The following is a 16,816-nucleotide window of genomic DNA, read 5'->3' as shown; positions in this document are numbered from 1 at the left end:
ATCTATTTATGTACTGTAGCTTAATTTTTAAAATATCAAGGGGAAGGTCAAGATCTATTGATGTAAATATGGAAGCGATTCAGGGATCCCTGGGTGGCGCAGAGGTTTGGCGCCTGCCTTTGGCCCAGGGCGCGATCCTGGAGACCCGGGATCGAATCCCACGTCAGGCTCCCGGTGCATGGAGCCTGCTTCTCCCTCTGCCTGTCTCTCTGCCTCTCTCTCTCTGTGACTATAATAAATAAAAAAAAAAAAATTAAAAAAAAATATGGAAGCGATTCTAAAATGGCAGCTACAAAGGAAATAGGAAATACCATAAATTGTGCCCATAGTTGCCCAAATGAAACTAGGAAATACTGCTCCTTTTGTGACTACAAATAGTTCAATGATCAAAACAGTATTTTTCCTCATCTATTTTTAATCTATATAGTTATACTATTAAGGAAGTAGAATAATGTAAAAACTTTCATAATTTCATTACAAGTCATTGATGTTAGGACAGAATTTGGAGGGACACTATTGTTCGGGTGTTGGGGGCAAAGAGATAATTCATTTGATTTTAAGATTGCCACTGCTTTGTCAACAGAACTCTATAATTTTACCTCATCACCCCTCAACTCACTTGCAGACTTACATCTAAAGTTCACCTTCTTACATAGGTAGAATGTAAGCTCTTTATTGCCAGTAACATGAGACGTAGGCATTAATAATGTCATTTCCATTATTATTACTTTGGTCACTAGAGTGAATTGTCTTTAGTAGTTGATTAGTAAGTTGAAAATGGTTTCATTTATGTGGAAACCATGTTTTAAGTGGAAAAATCAAGACATACAATATGAACCCAAAACTTATGTTGTTTTGAGCTAGTGAAATTATTGAAATGGATATGAGATAGTAAGAAAACAGAAAAATGCACCCTGTACTTCCAGTATAAAATGAGAGACAGGGACATAGAGGAACACATCTCAAAGAAGAAATATTAATGAAAAGAAACACATAAAAGAGGTTCAACCTCACTAATGATGAAAGAAATGCCAGTTAAAGAAATCTTAGTAAGTCTTGCTTATCAAGATTCACAAATGTGTGGGGCAGTGGATACTCTCAGGCACGGTGGTCTTCCCTTACCCATGGTTTTACTTTCTGTGGTTTCAATTATCCTCCATCAACCATGGTCTGGAAGCATATGATCCTCCTTTTGACATATGATCAGAAGCTCATTAGTAGCCTGATGTTATGTCACAATGCCTACATCATTCACTTTATTTCATCTTACCACACAGGCATTTTATCATCTCACATCATTATAAAAAGGGTGAGTACAGTATAAGGTTATTTTTAGAAAAGACCACTTCACATAACTTTTATTATAGTATACTATTATAATTGTTCTATTTTATTTTTAATTATTGTTAATCTCTTACTGATCCTAAGTTATAAATTGAACTTTATCATAGGTATATATGTATAGGGAAAATGTAGCATATATAAGGTTTGGTGCTATCTCTGGTCTCAGGCATCCACTGGAGGTCTTGGAACATATCCTCTGTGGATAGGGTGGGAAATACTATACTTCTCATGGACATGTGAATTAATACAATTTCTGGAAGTTCAAATGACAATATACATAAAAATGTAAAGGTTTGCATACTTCTTGTCTCGGAAATTACATTCCTATAACTGTATTCTAAGGACATAAACATAAACGTCTACAAATCCCATTTGTACTTTTTGATGTAACATTGTTTATAATCTGGGGTGGAGAGGAGAAATAATGTAATGTCTATTAATGAGGGAAAGATAAAGTAAATCTAGTGAAATCTATAACATGAAATTTTATATGGTTATAAGTATGTTTGAGAAATTATTCATGATAAATTAAAAGAGAGTATAGTACAAAGTCAGAAATACAGCATGATAATCATGTAAAATCTATACATATATATTTAGTATAGGAACTGGAGAAATGCTCACTAAAATATTTGGTGCCTTTGGTGATTTCTTTTCTTTCTTTTTCTTTTCTTTTTTTCTTTTTTCTTTCTTTCTTTTTTTTGCTTATTTGTACTCTGTAAATTTTCTATAATAAATAGGAAATGTCATTTTTTCCATTACTTAATGGAAAATTTAAAACTTACACAAGAGTAGAGAGGAGAGTATAATGAACCTCCCTGTATTTAGCTACTCCCATTTCAACAGCTATCAACAAAAGTCCTTTTAAAATAATTTTTTAGGGATGCCCAGGTGGCTCAGCGGTCAAGCATCTGCCTTTGGCTCAGGGTGTGATTCCGGAGTCCCGGGATCAAGACCCACATCAGGCTCCCTGCATGGAGCCTGCTTCTCCCTCTGCCTGTGTCTCTGCATCTCTGTGTCTCTCATGAATTAATAAATAAAATCTTTTAAAAAAAGACAAAAAACCCCACAATTTTTTAAAGTTTAATAACCCATAAACCATTGTGAGTAATTATTAATTATGATTCTTTTTTTAAAAAAAGATTCTATTTATTTGAGAGAGAAAGAAATGGTGAGAGAGAACACAAACTGAGGGAAAGGGAGAAGTGGCTCCTCGCTGAGCAGGGAGTCTGACAATGGGGCTCCATCCCAGGACCCTGAGATCATGACCGAAGCTGAAGACAGATGCTTAATAGACTGAACCACCCAGGTGCTCCTAATTATAATTCTTCATAAAGAATTTCTCATATCTTCCCTTGAAAAATAACTTGTTTCCACAGCTTAAATCCTGTTTCCAAAACATTGGCTTAGTCACCAAAATTTTTGTAAAGGAAAGCTAAAAGCATTTCAGTGTTGTTAATGAAAATAGTAAATCAATAATGTGATTTCTTATTTTTTTATCAAAGTGAAAAACACATCTCTTTGCCTGGCAAGTTAATCATTGCTGCCCTGAATATATAAACAAGAAGGCTGTGAACAATGAGATCCAAAAGGTGATGTGGCCAATTGTGTGTGGTCTTTGCTATGTCTTTCTACTTCTAGGTTAGGAATGAAGCAAAATTTGGTAAAGCATATTTAAGTAGAAGGATCTCTATACTTTGCAATTAGTTTTGAGCACACTTTCATTCTTGAATTCAGAAGCTGAAATACAGAACGTGCTTTGCAAGCAGATATTACAAGGGTTTTCTAGGAGAAGCGAAGAACCATTGTTGCTCCAAAAGGATTATGTGCTTACATGCGAAAATAGACTTCCATGAGTTCAAATATTTTCCCCATTAAAGAGTAAAAGACACAATGAGGTGCATCAACCACCATCTACTATGTTTACAGCTAAAAACCTTTCCTTCAGACTCTTGATTTTGTACCAAGCTTTAAAGACACTGTTTCACACTGTGTTGTTAGCAAGGGGTGTGTGCATTTTGATGATCTGACCCCTTTGGTGAACATTAACGTGCACTATTTTTTAAAATCCTGGATAACATACTTTTTGGAAAATGAAAAATTGTTTCTTTTATTCCCATAAGGCCCAGTACTGTGGTTCCAATGCACTCAGTATAACTGGACCATAAAAATAATAAATGTGTGACAACATGAATATAAACATAATAAATGTCATGTTTTCACATGGCAAATTGTCAATATCTATTGACATTTGTTCTTATGGCATCTATTAAGGCCACACCATATTTATTAACTCTGGTTTGATTACACCGCTCCATTAACTTGGTAATTTCATTATAGTTTAAGAGGGATTTTAGCTGCTGGATTTAGTTTAAATTTTATGCACAAGCCCAGAAGTCCTTGGGCAGTGAACACATTTCATATATATAAAATAAATAATTAATGAATAGAAGCTATTTTGGAGAAGCAGGAAACAACAGAATGAGGACCAGATAACTTTTTTGTCACACAAACTGAGAAATTGCTCACAGAGATTATAGTTGTAAACTATGTTAGGTATATTCATTCATATGCTTATTAATAAAAGACTTGGGAGTAGAAATACAGTGTGAACAATAAAGGCGGATGCTTGTACAGGGCAAGAGGCTGAGTAAGTTGGTTTGCATATGAGCTAATTTTAAACATGATGTTGCGGAAATGGATGAAAAAAATGTTCCCCTTCTCATAAATCCCACAAAAATTGCCAAAATTGGTTAAAAGCTTCTTTATCTTGTAGTCAGTATCACCAGTAAAATAAGGACTATGAGTCTGTTACTTTAGCTATCATCTATTAACAAGTTTCAGACCATACCTGGGCTAGACCCTTCAGTCCTCAGCCCACTAACTTGTTTAATTTATTATCCTTTCTGAAGGCACTTAGAACATTTAAAAAAAAATGTTTTTAAAGCCTTGAAAACAAATGAGTAAACACATGCTCTACTTATCATTTTGTCAGACTGAACAAAGCTCTTTGGATGTGCTCAACAGCTCTTGGATGAAGACAAACCTGATCACTTAAAAAATGAACTTCATTGGGATCAGGAAATTTCAGCAGAAGCTATTCATTTTTATGAGCATTAACTGACAAAAATCTATGTATTTGACATAACCCACGTATCTGTAAAACATCCCCTCCATGTTAACATCAGGAATGGAGAATCGGGCAATTCAGATAAAAATTGTAGCATATGGTAGAGTCTTTACAATGGTGGGAAGATAGGCCAAAAATTATGTTTGTAAATTTCTGAAATGATTTCCAGAAACGCATTACAGGCTAAGTGCTTTATACAGTATGTATTGTTAGCAGGTGTTGTGAGCACTTTATTTCTAACACACAATGCTGACATTTTACTCCTTTATACTCTTTAAGGGAACAAGCAGCATAATTGGAATTCCTTTGAGAATGATTTGTTAGTTATTTTGGACCTTTATAGGGAGTAAATGGTAAATAAGAGCTGAGTTTTTGGACATTAGTATCTATTGGTTGGGCAGATTATACTGTAAATTTTAAAAAGGAAGGGCAATTTAGGCAATGATGCTAACAGCTGCACGGTTATTGTGTAATAGTGGCCCACCTGGGCTGAATTGTGAATTGCAAAACAAAGCTGAATGCTTTCAATTCCGTGATGTATTATGCTACAAGGGAAGCTCTCAGCTAAGCAAAATGCAGAGCTACTGTCAGACCATCCCTCTGCCAAATTACTACTGCACTGAAGAATGACTACAGTGATATCATTTGGTGAGATCATCACAATTCACTTCTCTTAATGTTTCCATCATTTCTGATCCCAATTTTACATCTTGGTAATTTATTTTTGGTAATGAAGTGTTTTATCCCCCTTCACTTTGGTAGACCTTATATTAATTTTTTAAACACTTGTCCAGCTCTTTGAAAATAAGAGTGCAGAAAGTATTCTCCCACCTTCGTTATGATGAATGTAATAGGTAAAAAATATCTAGGCAATGAGTTACATGCTATGATTTATATACGTCAACTGCAATTACTTTAAACATAGAGGAATGATCTTATAAGTGGATTTAACAAAAGCCTGCTTGCAGTTAAGAATTTACTACCAAAATATGTGATTGATTTGCTTTCCATAACTTTATGAAAAAGAAAAAAATATCTTCTACATCTTCATCAAGACCCCAACTTTGCATTCCTCTAATATTCCTTTATATTTCCTAATGTTGAGGGTAATGGAGGCTTCTAGAAACATAATTTATAGGAAAAGAGTTGAAACATAGAGTAACCACCAAGTGGTCTCACTGTGAATCATCACACATAAGAGCCAAAGGAAAGTTGGGCATTATATCAGCATTGTTTTCTTTCCAGATTTTGCTCAGTCTGGCTAAGTTTTACAAATACTTTAGGGGCAGGCTAGAGTTCTGCATCTTCATCTTTCATATGACCCTGAGAATTCCCTTAGGCATACAGATGTGTTTGAGATGGAGTTTAAACTACCTTTCAAAAATGTATCAGTAGCAAAGGGTGTTCATTTGGTTGCTTTCTCTTCACATGTCCTCAGAAGCATGGAAACTGCTATTATATTTTGATGCAGAGAATAATTCAAATTTTTAATAAAGCCAAATGGCTGCCTGGATAAATCAGTTAATCAGTTTTTCTCTTTGCTTGTTTTCTTTCAGTAATGTGGTTTCCATTAGACATTTCAATTCTGCTTCATGGCTGGTGAGCATCTGTTTTAAAATACAGTTAAAAATGGGTACTCTTGGTCCAATTCCAAGGGGCAAAATCAGCAGGAATAAGTAATCCCACAGCCTTAAGAAGAACCTTCTAAACCATGAAAAAAAGTACTAAGTACTAAACTTTGAATAAAAGAGCCATAAATGAGTCTGGAAGCCTCATTTACATTGTAATGTGCATACCAGCATGATGTCATTATCAATTAGTGTGAGTATTTTCTAACAGCCATCTATTCTGACTATGTAGTCATTTAGTTTATGGTTATGATTGCGGTGTGTGTGTGTGTGTGTGTTGGTATCAGAGAGCAAACACTAAAGCTGCAATGTCCGTGGAAGGTAGTAATACAGAAAAAAATTGATGCCAGCCATGAATCAGTCCTGTTTCATTTAGTGTTATTTATTGCTATGAGGTAGATATAGTACCTCAGAAATCTATGCGTGTTGAATAGCATAATAAAATTGGGCTGTAATATAATCTTTCTACTGTATGAGTTAAAGCAACAAATAAATATATATATTCTTTTTTTGTCAGTCCCATGACAATGTAATCTTTTTTTCTTTTGGATTTTGGAATGCTATAGGTATTGTCAAGACTCCTATTTCATTCTTTATGTTTTAATGTTTCAATCTCTCTGTTTTGATTATGTTTCAAAAATCCCCATGCACTGATTAGAGAAGTGGCATCTGAGCTGTGAGGTAAGACTGTCCTCTCTAGTTTAAGATTAGTTCTTTAGAACTCCAAGCTCTCTGGGAGAATCTAGGGCAATATAGGGCAGTTTGCATGGACATTGATGTCATGAGTGAAGTAGTCTTGATGAGATGCTGTTCTTCTTAAATCTGCTTTCTTGGCTTTGGGCTATCTTTTAAATTTTAATTTAATTTGTTTCTACTTCTTTCTGTACGCTCTGAAATATTCCATAGCTTCCCTAGTCTTATTATTAGTAGTAACATTTTCCATTTTGCTGTATTTCCACATATTAACTCATTTGATGATTAAGAAAAATGAATTTATCTTATGATTTCAGAACATAAATACTTATGATGACTGAGACTCATCAGCGAATGATATCCATGTAGTTTATATTTTTGTGGTATTTCTCAGTAATATTCTTACATAATATTGTTGAAAAATATAATAATTGTCTGAAATATGTGCACCTTTTTTAAATTGCCTTAAAATGATACCTGGTTTACCTGTGCAATACAAAAAAAGGTAAATAAATGAAAACAATAAGAAAACACCATTTCTGGACTTTGCTCTAAGCATTTTTACAGGTAAGGTTGGTTTTCCTCTGGACAACAGTTTCCATCCAGTATATATCCAGTCCTCAAGGCTCTCAGTCTAAGGCTGTTTCACTCTGAGCACGCTGCAGCTTGGTGATATGTGTAATGTTCTGTGTCTTTGTTAATCACACAATGGAAGGATTCAACTTACTGAATCATTTGCTTTATTACAACTCCAGAACAGCACTGTAGCTGCCTCGTGGGAACTTTCTTGGAGGGAGTTATTCTGAAGGCAGTCACTATGTAAATACATTCCTTCAATTCCTGTAAATGGCACCAAGACGTTCTCCTACCACTCAGTTAAAAAACAAAATGACCCTTTTGATAAGCTTTCCTGGTGGAAGTTTTAAATACATTTAATAATTTCATGGTGTTAGCATGCTAAATTGCTAGGGTGGTAACTGAATGGGATAATGTATGCGAGAGCTTTGGTACATTGCCTGGTAGGTGATAAACAGTCAGCGTGTGCTAATATCCAGCAGTGATGCTGGCTATTGACCATGTTCACATAATATATTGAATTTCAAATGGGTATCCACCTAAACTGTCATATTTGAAAACTGGATATGGTCTTGATATTTCCTTCCTTTATTTCCCAGAACAGACCAATGTGCATTTTTTTAATTTTATGTATTTATTTGTTTATTTTTTTTAGAGAGAAAGAGAGCACACAAAAGAACCAGGGTGGGAGTCGGAGGATCAGAGGGATAATGAGAGAGAGGATCTCAAGTTGGCTCCACATTCAGTGTGGAACCCCAAGAGAGGCTCAATCCCACAACTCTGAGGTCATGACCTGAACTGAAATCAAAAGTCAGATACTTAATTGACTAAGCCACCCAGGCATCCCTATTTTTTTTTTAAGTATGTGAAACTCTTCCTTCTGACCCCATCCTCTCTCACCATTTCTGAGATGTTGCAGAATCAGCCATCACTTCAGGCTCTCTTGCTCCACCATCTTTCTTGCAATCTATGAACACTCTCAATCTACTTCTAAGCCCCGTCCATAAAAAAATACCTTTCCTGATCCCATCTTCCCTTTATGCAATTGATTTAATGCAAACTTTATAAACTTTATGCAAAATTTATTCTTTCTTTCATAGCCAGACTTCTTAAAAGAGCCATCTCCTTGGTGTCACATAATTTGAAAAACATCGAATGGCTGGAGAAGGACAATTCATATGGTTTCACTCATATGTGGAATATAAGAAATAGTGAAAGGGATTATAGGGGAAAGGAGGGGAACTGAGTGGGGGAAAATTAGAGAGGAAGACAGACCATGAGAGACTCCTAACTCTGGGAAACAAAGGGTTGCATAAGGGGAGGTGGGTGGGGGATGAGGTAACTGGGTGATGGGCACTAAGGAGGGCACTTGATGGGATGAACACTGGGTGTTATCCTATATGTTGGCAAATTGAATTTAAATTAAAAAAAAGAAAAATGATTGGCATAGTGGAATGAATACAAAGATATAGTGGTGTGTCCAGCATCTCCAGGATCAATTGCAAATTGAGTGCCAGTCAGAAAAAAAAAAGATGCTGCTTCTCAAGTCTGCCTCCTAGTATCTACAATGTGAGCATAGACTATAAGAAATTGTTTTATATACAACGAGGTATGCCAAGGAAGACATGGTGTAGTTTCTATCTCCTAGCTGTCTAAGAAATCATTGTGGAGAGGACCACATGCATAGAAAGATCATATAGTGAAAGAGAAGATATAGGGTGGGGGAGGGGGTTAGTAGCAACATTGGAGCCACATTGGAGCTGGGTCTCAAGGCTTGGTGGAATGTAGCAAGGTTGAAGAGATATAGTTCCAGGTTTGGAATACTAAGCAATATGGTTAGCGACAAGAAAAGGTAAAATGTGTTTGGTAGACCGAGAGGAATGATCCATCTAGGAAAGAACATTTTTATGGGAAAATGGTGCAGGTCAACACAAAAATATTACTCAATGTGCACTTTATTCAACAAATATGTTCCTGGAGAGTGGGAGGACATAAGGACTGCTGTATCTGGTTCTTCTAGCAATAATGACAACTGGCCCTCTCATCAATGAATAAATGCAAAAGAATCAGATTCTCATAGTTTTCAGTCTTACCTTAGTGTGAATGAAACAATTGCTTTAACTCTTTCAGGCATTTAAGTGATCTATCATTTGCTTTGTGCACCTGCCATTTTATGTGTTAATAATGAGTGCTGAGTGTTGTGGGCCTCTTAGATGTAATTTTAATAAATATTTGAATGCTGCTCATGTCAACCCAATTTTTACTATTAACTACCTTAATAAATCTCTGTGCTATATGGTACAACATGGGGCAAATTTAGGGAGGAATTATACTAAATTTATAAATTACTAGCAATCTCACAGGCCCTGGGTTATTTTCAAATTCCACAAAGTTCATTGATAAGAAAGAGGTTCAATTAGCCTTTCTCAGGATATAACGTACTCTTCAAAAGCCATATAAGATTTTACATGGCTGGAGGCCCATTAAATAAATGACTTTTGTGCACTAGATAGGACCCAGGAGACCTGAAATTATTTGTGTGTAATCCAGTCATCCACAGACTTCTTGTACTTATTTATTGTTCTATAGCAATATTATATTGATACACTATATGCCAGTTGTCATATTGTGTCATTCTGTGTGATGTTGCAAAATATTTCTGATTTTTTTTTCTCTTCTGAAAGACTCTGTTCCTCTAAAAAGCTTCTGTGTAATACACATGAATTAGTAATATTAAGATGTGATGGGGTGAGGGCTAGAGCTCTGGGGACGGAAGGTACAGACGGGTCTGCTGCTTTATGCAATCTGGTAGCTGTCTGACGAAGGTGGGGAGTTATTATTGAAAACATGAAATCAGGTCTTAATTCAGTGACTTTATACTAGCTTTTCATCTAAAACACCATCATCAGAGGAACACTATGACACATTTATCCAACCCTGATCTTTGGGAAGTAGTCAAGTTAGAGTTTTCCTTTAACATCTGAATTTGACCAAGAGCTCTTGAGCCAATTTGGAAAACAGTGTGTTAAGATGAAAGTCACAAGATTCAACAACAAATACTCATCTTCTTCCTGATTTTCCTACTGGAAATTCAAAATCATGAAGTTATTGGCAAGAAAACTCTCAGTGTTTTAAGTAACATATTTTAAAGATCTACGTAATGTAATATAAGAGAATCAGCCAACAATTGATCAGAAAAATCTGAGCTAGACCAAACAGTGTTATATGCATGGAAAAACATCAGCTATATTTCTTTGAACAGACTCTTATTTTTCCTGGTTGTGTTATTCCATGGACTAACTTATCTGGAGGTTGAAATTGTCTAGCCATGATTCAGAATCCTTTTAATGAAGTTATAAAAGGAATATCTAATATCACCCAAAAGATGAATTTAGCTCCATGTTTAAAGACTAAAACTGAAACTTCACATGAGGTTGTTCTGAAATCTTCCTCTGACAAAGCTTACAAGACTCTATGAGCTGGAAGGGAATTTAAAAGTTACTTCTTTCAACAGGCCATTTGCAAAAAGAGGAGCCTGAAACCCAGAGGGTAGCAACATTCCTCAACTTCCTGCAAGTAGGTCACAGCTCTTCCTGGTTCCCCTCTGCCACTGGCTGGAGGGCAAGCAGTTCTGAAAATTCTCTAAGTTTCCACAGGCCCATCATTTTGTTGTAATTTGTATCACTTGATTTTTTTGAGTATTGTTCTTGTGAGTAAAGCATGTGTCTCCACAAGGATGCCAACTACTTTTAAGCAATAATTATGTTTCTTTTGTTAAGGTTTGGATACATGGTGGGGATTCAGAGCATAAGCTTTGCTGTCTGACAGACATGGATTCAAGTCCTAGCTCTGCCACCTAGTTGGTGACTTTTGACGAGTTACTTAAACTAAGCTTCAATTTCCTCATAAAATAGTTTTTATTATTGTGAACATAGTGTGTAGTCAATAAATACTACTCTCATCATTGTCATTCAATAAATGCTTATTCATCACTTGAATATAGGAAACATTTCTGAGGCTTCATTACTACATTAAAAAGTATTTCTCATTCCATATTATTAAATAGCTGATAGCAATAGTATTTAGAGACAAAATTTGCAGATGTGTTTAACTGTCCCTTGTTGGTAGTATTTCTAGATTTGTAGACTTTACAACCTCATCTGTATTATGCAGAAAAACCAACTCTAAAGGTAACTTATTGACTAGTTAGTGAGTCATCGGTAGGTCAGAATTCAAGCAAGATTTGATACAGAAATTAATGAGGGATAGAATATGGAGGTTCCTCAAAAAATTAAAAATAGAACTACCATGTGATCAAACAGTTCCACTTCTGGATATTTATCTGAAGGAAATGGGAACACTAACTCAAAGAATATATGCACTCCCATATTCATCAAAGGATTATTTACAATAGCCAAGATATGGAAACAACCTTAATGTCCATAGTGAATGAACAGATAAAAAAAAATGTGGAATATATATACAATGGAATATTACTCAACCATAAAAAGGAAATTTTGTCATTTGCAAAAGCATGGATGGACTTTTAGGGCATTATATTAAATGAAATAAGTCAGACAGAGAAATACAAAATAAATTAGTCATGAAGATGTAATGAGTAGCATGGTGACTACAGCTAATAATAGTGTATAGTATATTTGAAAGTTACTCGGATAGTAGATATTAAAAGTTGTCATCATAAGAAAAAAACTTCACAACTATGTATGGTGATGAATATTAATTAGATTTACTGTAGTGATCATTTATCAATATATACAAATATGGAATCATGTTGTACACCTAAAGCTCTAATATAATGTTATATGTCAATTATGCCTCAATAAAAAGTTTTTAAAAAAGAAAATATGTTGTCAAAGATCCCATTTTCTTTCTGACTGTTCTCTCTACCTGCAAAGTATCTGCTTCATCCAAAAAGGCTCAGCTTTGGGGAACTAAATGCTTCTTAATTCACATTAGGCAGTGAAAGAGATAAGATCTCCTCTGGTAGCTCTCAGAGAAGAAGGTACAAACTTATTTTTTTAGAAAATCTCAGCAAAGAACTTCTTGTGTTTCACTGGCCCTCAATGGGCTCTGGTCATTACATCAGAGAGTAGATTTGCTGACTGGCTTTAGCTGGTCTGGATCCAGCTCTGATGTGGGGATAAGTCAGCTTTCTATCACGAAACATGCTGTTTTGGGAGGAAAGGATACTCAAAAGGAAATTAGAATATGCTTACTAGGAGAAAAAGACAATGGAGAATGAATAAACCAAAATGTCTGCTACATCTCCCCAGAGCTAGTGGTGTATCCCAAGTTTGAGATCAAATGTTAGCTATCACCACAGTTCTTAATTTTATATCTCACCAAATTCTTTGCTTTTTTACAGATTAGTAATCACTATGGACATAAGTATGTTGTCATGAAGATATTTAAAGAATTACTTCTATTCAAATTTTCTCAATCTCCTCCCAAAGCAGTGGCATATGGAGAGTTTACTATTATTGGACAGGAGGTCTAGATCAATTAAATTAAATATAGCACATTGCAGAATCTCTGGAGGGTGGTATTTGAAGCTTTTAACTCAAAAACAGAGTAGTTGTCTCATTTTGTGTTCTCATGTAACCAAATTTTCTTTAGAAAAAAATTATTATTAAGCAAGATAGATATGGGATTGGAATGAATTCTTTTGAATCATTTTGACCATAATCATAATTTCTACTTTTAGCAATTCATCGTGTTATCAACATGTAATCCTTCTTATTTTCACACATATTATTTAACAAAATACTAATCAAGTTGAAAATTCTTTTCTGTTTGTATCAAAGAAATTTATGCTCTCAATTCTGACATTCTCAGAACACTATGGATCACACTGCATGAATATGTGAGGATACAATATGTATCTAAGCTGCAGTAGCCAAAAATAATTATGGCTCAAAATTAGTTTGTATCCCCATGGAGAATATACACTTCACTTACAGGAAAAATAATCACAGAACTAAATGATGCCAAGTACAACAAAATGATGCAACCACAGAATCCCAGAGAATTTTCAGAATAAAGAATATGTCTTATTTTGGACTTTATGGTTTTTGAGTACACCAGGGTCTGGTGATAGTGACTGAGTAGCCTAGCAGAAGGTTGTGCTTTGGGCAGTCTGGTAGTGCTTGGAGTCACAGATTCTGTAAGAATCAGGTGACAGCTACAAATGCTCACACCGGAGCAATGTTCCTTCACCCAGAATTTCACATATAATTTTGAGGGTTCATGGACTCCCTGAAACTCATTTTAGCCCCCAGCGCACATTTGTGATAAACATTTTTATCAGAATAAAAAACTAAACCCCCTTTCCTTGAATTTTAAAATATAATATTTAGATTTTTATAGGCATAGCTTTAGGGATTTGAAAGAATGAGTTTACTTTTCTCAGAATGTATTTCTAGTTGTTCAGCCTGGTAGGACTAAGAACATGTGAAGGAGTAAGAAATATAAAACATTAATGGACTCTTCCAAAGCCTTGCACATAGTAGGTACAATAAGTCTTGAGTAAAGTGATGAAAAATCAGTCTTAGAATAATGCCGAGGTAGCAGCTCAATTCCAGTGTCATAAAAGTAATGTTAGGTAAATACTTATTAAAATAATTCTCTTAATTTTGTCATAAAACAAATTGCTTCAATATTATATAATTTTTAGGCTTATATGTATATAGGATTTTCTTCATATCTGAATTCATTAGAATATACAAAATAAAGTGCTTATCCTCTACTTCTATTTCTTGCCTTTATAACATCAGTGAAATATTTTCCAAAATAAACAATATATTATGTTCATGGGTATACTCAAGTAGTTCTATGAATAATGTTCCTTACAGTTTGCATTTTAAGGGATATTTTAATTTTGTCTTTTGATTTTTATAATCTCTAAGAAGCTCTTTTCTAAAATCAGTGTTCTCACTGGAGGTGATCCAACACATCGACTCAAATGACTGAAAAAACATGATTGGTCCTAACATTGAGCAAAACTATGTGGAAAATTTATAATGATTTGTAAACATTTTCACACTTATTATGATTCAGATATGGACTGTGGCCCAGGAAAGATTTGGATTTATTTTGATAGTCCCTGTAATTAGCTCAGCAATGTTTTCCTAAGTTATGATTTCATGCTGACTATTAGAAATTGCACAATGTTGAGATACCACATGCAAAGAAGGTATGGATATTATATGGCAACAATTAAAAATACTATAAAATAAAGTAAACAGGTTTCAAACCAAGAAAACATGAAGTGAATGTGGCACAAATAGAATCAAGAAGGAAAATATCTAGACTTTAGCACTAGGTACCATTCTCAGCACATGGCCCAATTTAGTTTTGAGCAAGCAGAGTGAAACTAGAGTACAGATGGAGCAACAGGACATGTGGACTTCACTCCTGCATCCCCTGGCATCAGTCTGGAAATCAAAGACACATGTCTTGACCTAAATGGTACACAACCAATATCTTTTCTTCTAGGAGGTGTAAGAGGCAGGATTGGCTATATTATTTGGGGAGCCCAGTGCAAAGTGCAAATGCAGGATTTCTTGATCAACATTCACCTGAACAAAAATTCAAGATGGTAACAGCAATGCATTCAACCAAGCATAGTCCTAGGCCACTGCTTGTCCTGGTGACAGAGGAAAGGAGTAAGAGAGACATCTCTGAATCCTGCCTGTCCCAGTGCTGGCTCCTCCTGGACTCCGAGGAGATGCTCAGATCAAGCCCTAGGGAATGGCCAGTGCTCTGTTTGGTGCAAGTTTCTAAAGCAGTTGAGATGACAGAGGCTGCTCCTACCTGAAATCTATCCTCTAGATAGATTGTGAGGATTAATGAGTTAATATCAGAAATTGCTAGAGGGCAAATCTTCACTTGCCTAAAAGAGCATAAAATTTTTATTTTGTCTTTTATGCTTTCTGACAATCCCTTCAGTCTGCCACTAGGCTTTTAGTGGAGCGTGTGGAGAATTTAGGACAAGATGATGAATCTTACTCAAGGGCATCTCAATAGCTTTGCAAACTTAATGCAATAATGTAGGTCTTGGGCGCTGTGTCATGGACTAAACGAAGACAGCAGAAATTCAGATAAAAGAGGCTATAGTTCATCCTATTGTTATTATTTAGGAGACAAATTATGGCAATGAATTTTTTTAAATCTTAAAATCCTCTTTATCATTGCACAGCTACCTAATTCTATTTTGAATAACTACAAAGCTATAAAGATACTCAATGGAGTACTGAAGGCTGTATTTTCTTTTACATAGTGCAGAAAGGATACACTTTGTCATTAGAAGGAAAAGAAGCCTCAGTCAGGTTGTACATCTGGAAAATAGGTAAAGCCCCAAATGAAAGCTGTTGCAACAACTGGGACAGAAACGAAGTTGCAACATCATTTTCTTTGGCACCCACTTGGGAGCCCAGGAGTCAGGCTCCGGCTCCTCGCCTGCTCCATCGCCACTGCAGGATTGGGTCTAGAGTGAGGCATTTAACACTTGGAGTCCAACACCTGAACTAAAAAAAGACAGGCAGACTAGAAGCAGAGAAAATAGCCAGAGGCACTCTGGGGAGAAGGGACAGGGGGACAGGAAGCCAGAGAGCAGCACATCCTCTAAGACAGTAACTACCTGTGACATCGGCCCTGGGGAACTCCTTTCTTTCTCCATGTTCCCCTGAGCTGTGGGTTTCCCAGTGTGTGAGTAGAAGTTACATTGAAGTCTTCAGTCCAAGAAACCCTAAGGGGTAGAGGGATTTGGTTCCTGCCCTTGCTTGCAGGCTGGCAGTGGAGATAAGGGTATCAAAGATGCTGAAAAGGAGTAAGAAGATGGTAAGGGATTTGACGAGGAGACAGAAAGAGGGATGTTAAGGATGGTTTCCTGAGGGAGGCGTTCAGGGCCTGGCCATGAGGTGGGCAGAAGGGGGAAGGGAACATGGCAGCATGCCTACCCTGTGCCAGAAGGGAGCTGAGAACTTTCCATAAATTTATCTCCTGCAATCTTCATGAGGCCTCTGTGAGCCCACTGCTATTAGCTTCATTTAAAGACAAACATTTTTTTCTCATTTGTGATCAAAATTTTAAAATGGATGAATGAATGAGTTAATAACCCCCTCCCCCATACAGACATAAACATGAGACATGATTAAGATCCTTAGGATAACTCAACAGCAAAAAGATTACGGTACTCTTCCTTATATATAATTCATAATAAGACAAGACATCACACATTATATTCATATATATGCTAGAATTTAAACAGCTTATTTTCAGATTTTCTTCTAGCTAAATCCTGGGTAAGTCTATTAAAGGTTGACTTGTATCAAGTTTGAGGGGCCCTGTTCTTCTGTACCTTTATTGTGTACTCTTAGCTAGTTTCTTGAATAAAATGGCAGTGCACCCAAGAGTGACAGAGGCA

This window comes from Vulpes vulpes, chromosome 4 (assembly GCF_048418805.1).
Source record: "Vulpes vulpes isolate BD-2025 chromosome 4, VulVul3, whole genome shotgun sequence".
Classification (NCBI taxonomy): domain Eukaryota; kingdom Metazoa; phylum Chordata; class Mammalia; order Carnivora; family Canidae; genus Vulpes; species Vulpes vulpes.
Note: the sequence above shows the minus strand (reverse complement) of the source record.